Source organism: Eumetopias jubatus, unplaced genomic scaffold, assembly GCF_037043125.1.
Source record: "Eumetopias jubatus isolate StellerSeaLion01/CBP00866 unplaced genomic scaffold, mEumJub1_p1.0 scaffold_3, whole genome shotgun sequence".
Taxonomy (NCBI): Eukaryota; Metazoa; Chordata; class Mammalia; order Carnivora; family Otariidae; genus Eumetopias; species Eumetopias jubatus.
This window is the reverse complement of record NW_028274809.1, coordinates 60,680,691-60,685,528: the sequence shown is the minus strand read 5'-3', so window position 1 is coordinate 60,685,528 and position 4,838 is coordinate 60,680,691. Positions and strand designations below refer to the sequence as shown.

At 37.9% G+C, this 4,838-nt stretch overlaps 1 pseudogene; it reads left to right on the top strand.

Annotated features, from left to right (window-relative positions):
• The first annotated feature begins 2,264 nt into the window (after positions 1–2,264).
• LOC114225068 (large ribosomal subunit protein uL1m pseudogene) lies at positions 2,265–4,838 on the top strand (annotated as a pseudogene).

Genomic DNA, 4,838 nt, shown 5'->3' with positions numbered 1-4,838 from the left:
TTGCACAGACCAATTGAAGGAGCTTTTTCCCTGTTTTCTTCTATGAATTTTACAGTATCAGATCTTCTAACACTTTAATCCATTTTGAGTAATTTTTGTGAGCGGTGTAAGATAACGGGTCCAATTTCATTTTTCTGCATGTGGTTATCCAGTTTTCCCAACACTATTTGTTGAACTTGTTTTCCCGCTGAATATTCTTGGCTCCCTTGTCAAATATTAGTTGACTGTGTACGCAAGGGTTTATGTCTGAGCTCTCTACTCTGTTCCACTGGTCTCTGTGTCTGTTTTTACGTCAGTACCATTACTGTTTTAACTATAGCTTTGTAGCAGAGTTTGAAATCAAGAAGTGAGATGCCTCTGGTTTCTTTCTTTTTTTGGATTGCTTTGGCTAGTTGTGGTCTCGAATTTTAGGATTATTCAAATTCTTGAAAAATGCCATTGGAATTTTGATAGGGTTTGTGTCCAATCTGTAGATGGCTTTGGGGAGCATAGAATTTTAATAATATTAATTCTGACCCATGAGCATGGGGTATCTCTCCATTTGTTTGCGACTTCAGTGTCTTTCATCAAAGTCTTGTAGTTTTCATTGCACAGGTCTTTCACATCCTTGGTTAAATTTATTCCTAAGTATTTTATTGTAAATGGGATAGCTTTGTTTTTTGAGATGTTTCAGTATTAGTGTATAGACATGGAAACTGATTCTGTATGCTAATTTTTATCCTGTAACTTTGAGTTTTTTTGTCCTTCAAGCTGAAGTGAGTCTCTGGTAGGCAGCATATAGTTGGGGTTTTTGTTTCTTTTTTTAATCCTTCCAGCTGCTCTGCCTTTTTAGGGAATTCAACCCATTTATATTTAGAATTATTGATAGGTAAGGACTTACTAATGCCATCTTATTAATTGGTTCCCAGTTGTTTCATATTTCCATTTTTTCTTTTTCCCTCTGTTTCTGCATACCTTTGTAAATTGGTGACCTTTCATGGTGGTATGTTTTTTTTCCCCCTTTCTGTATCTTTTGTGAATCTATTCTAGGCTTTTGCTTTGTGGTTACCATGAGGCTTACATAAAATGTCTCATAGGTAAAATAGTCCATTTTAAGCTGATAGCAACTGAACTTCAATTGCCTAAAAAGCTTCATCCTTTTGCTTTTCCTTTCATATTTTGAAGTCATTATTTACTCTTTATAATGTTTATTAACAAATTATAGTAGCTATCATTTTTAGTACTCTTCCCCTTTAAGCTTTATTCTATAGTTAAGTGGTTAACAAATACCCTATTACAGAATTAGAGTTTTCTGACTGTATATACATACACTGCATATACATCTTTACCAGTGTGTTTTCCTGTGTCTTCATGTTGCTGATTAGTGTCTTTTCAGCTTGAAGAACTCCGTTCAGGAGTTTTACTCTTTACTGCAAGGCTAGACTAGTGGTGATGAACTCCCTCAGTTTTTGTGTGTGAAAATATTTCTCCTTCATACCTGAGGTATAACTTTGTCAGATAGAGTGTTCTTGGCTGGTTAATTTTTTTCTTTCAACACTTTGATTCCACTCTTTCCTGACCTATAGTTCTGCTGAGAAATCTGCTCATAGCCTAACAGGTGTTTCTCTGTAGGTTACAGGCTTTTTCCCCTGGCTGCTTTTAGGATTCTCTCTTTATCTTTGCTTTTTAACAGTTTTATTATAATGTGTCTTAGAGAAGGTCTTTTTGCTTTAAGATCCTAGCGTGTCCTGTTAGCTTCATGAACTTGGATGTCCAAATCTCTCCCCATTTTTGGGAAGTTCTTGACCATTATTTCTTTTATTTTCTGCCCCCTTCTACATCTCTTCTCCTCTGGAACCCCAGTTATTCTAATATTTGTTCTTTTGATGGAATCCTATTAATCACACAGGCTTTCTTCATTTTTTATTCATTTTTTTTCTACACGGTGTTATTTCAAAATTCCTGTCCTCTAAATCACTTATTCTATCATCTTCCATTTGCTTTTATTCTGCTGCAGATGCTCTCTGTTGCATTTTTTTTCACTTCATTCCTGGAATTTTTCACCTTCAGAATTTCTTTTTGGTTCCTTATGATTTTTATCCCTTGGGTAAATAACTCATTTTGCTCATGTATTTTTTTCCCCCTGATGATTACATTGAATTGTCTGAGTTTTCTTGTAGTTCGTTGTGTTTCTTCAGAACAGCTATTTTGAATTATCAGATCACAAAATTCCATACTTTTGAGAGCATGGTTATTGGAAAATTATTTTCTTTTGGTGATGATGTGTTTCCTTGATTTTTCCTGTTCCTGTATTTTGGCTTGCTCCTTTCACATTTGAAGTAGCTGACATCTCCTTAAATCTTTACCAGTTGCCTTCAGATGGGGTATACTATTCATTGGTGCTGTTATATTTGGGGTTTTCTCTGCTTTTGTATAGATATACCTGGATACATACACTCTTCTTGTCCCTCTTATGGAAGAATTCTTAAGCTTTTGTGGCTTCCCTGGTTCTTAGCACTCACCAGTGCCCACTAGAATCCTCTCATTTTCCAGAAGGTGGTGCTATAGCTCAAGTTTGTGGTTTCTCCCTAGCCCACCTAACCTGGTCTTTCTGATGGTGTTTACTCAACTTACTGTTGCATTTGCACTCCAGCATGTACAAGGAGCTGACTGCAGGGTTGGTGGAGATGTTGGGTTAGCCCTTGGGGTATTGGAGGTGCCCGTGGACCTGACCCAGTGGGGTGAAACTTGGGTGAATCATGCCCAGAGGCTTGTGGGCAGACTTCCTGAGCACTGTCAGCAGGAACTACATTCCTTTAATGTCCTTTGATATTCTTATTTGGCTCTTTCCCAGACCACCCTAGCCCCAGTTATAAAGGTCCCTCACCACTGGGGTAGCCAGGCACTCACTGCTTTCCTTTCCCCCATGAGAGGAGTTACCACTGCTGGGTAGTTCAGCCCTGTGCAGTGTTGCTTTGTGAAAGTTCCTCTTATAGGCCTAACTGAACCAAACTTGTGTTTTTTGCTCCCATGTTGTGCTGGAATCTCCTCTTGGGAAGTCTGGATTTTTGTGAATTCTTTGTCATCCATTCATATCCACCTAGGACAGCACTCTCCAGGTTTGTGCCTTATTGCAGCAAGAAGTTTTGAGGCAGTTTTGCTGGTCCTACAGCCTGTAACAAGGTCTGCCTGCCTCTTACTGGATGTGCAGGTGGGCAAGACTCCTCCCAGGTCCCTTGGCAGATGGTGCTCATTTCTACAACTCCCACAACAGTGCTTTTGTTCACGGATGCATGTCTAATAATTCATTGTTAAAAAAGGACAAAAAGAACATTTTACACTATGATCCTGATCAACTGAGTAGTTTTTAAGATAGTTCTATTATCCCTAATCTTTCAATGCAAATAAAATCAATTATCACAAACTATTTCATGATCCCTTAGAGTATTCTCGGAACTGCTTTTTAGTATTGATAGGTGCATCACAAAGTTGTGCATGTTTGAGAGCAAAGAGCTGATATTTCAGTAGTTCATTGTAAACAGTACTTTCTGTGAATGATAATAGTACAACATATTTTATAACTAGAGGACCATCCCAGGAGCCACTGTAACACTAGTTATTTTCAAGGAAATTAACTGGAATAAAAGAAAGGCTACAAAAGAATTTTTGTCCTGTTTTCTTAAAGTGGTAGACTGGATCAAGATGGCAGACAGAACCACCTACTATCCCTCTCAATGCAAAATCCTATATAAAGTGCTAAAGCAGAAGAAAAATAAGAAAATCTGCTACAGCACTGAAAAATAGGAGCTAGCAAAAGTAGACATTTTGAAAAATGCCAGAAACGTCAAAAGCAGATGGAATCGGGAATGGTCAACATGGTGGCCGCCATAAGGTGCCTCAGTAGAGTTTTGATACATCATCAAAAGTATAGTCTTTCCAAGACGGCTTATCAGACACCTCTTTATCCTTGTTCCGTGTATGTTCAGGTGCCCAGCAGACATTTTGCTCCTGCTGCAAAGCCTGCAAAGAAAAAAAAAAAAGGTGTGAAAGACAAAGCATCAGATGAGAAAAAAGATGAAATAGAAAAATAGTTCTACTCCTTTATGGAAAGCAAACCTGAGGATGATGTCTACTTAAAGCACTTATATCCAAGGCAGATATAGGAGGTGGAGAAACTATTCAGTTACTTAAGAAATTTTAAACTCTAGGGTTTACTAATCTACAGTAAGGTGTTTATCTTGATTTGACACTGGATGTGGCACTGGGGAAGAAAAAAAAGTGGAGCCATTTGCCAGTGTTGTTTTCCATACCCATTCGTTTCAGAAATCAGTTAAGTTGCTGTATTTACAAGGAATGCATCAGAGATTAAAATAGCAGAAGAAAGTGGAGCTGCATTTGCAGGAGGAATTATTAATCTAATTTGGAAGATTTTGGATGATGAAATTCAATCAGACTTTTATGTAGCTGTTCCAGAAATAATGCCCGAGCTTAATCCATTAAAGAAAAAGCTGAAAAAAAAATTTCCAAAACTAACTGGAAATTCCATTGGCCGTGACATACCCAAAATGCTTGAATTATTTAAAATTAGACATGAAATTAAAGTAGACGAAGAAAGGGAGAACTTTCTCGAGACCAAAACAGCAGCACTGGATACGCTAAGTGACCAGATAGCTGCGAATCTGCCAGCAGTTATCAGTGAAGTTTGTAAGCACAGACCACTCAGTTTGGGACCTTTCGTGGGACCTTTCGTGGTACGAGCTTTCCTTCATACTTCAACAAGTGAAGGTTTGTTACTAAAGATCAAGCCATTGTTGTCTAAAGAAGTAGAAACCACAGAAAGTAACAAAGAAGATGCCTAG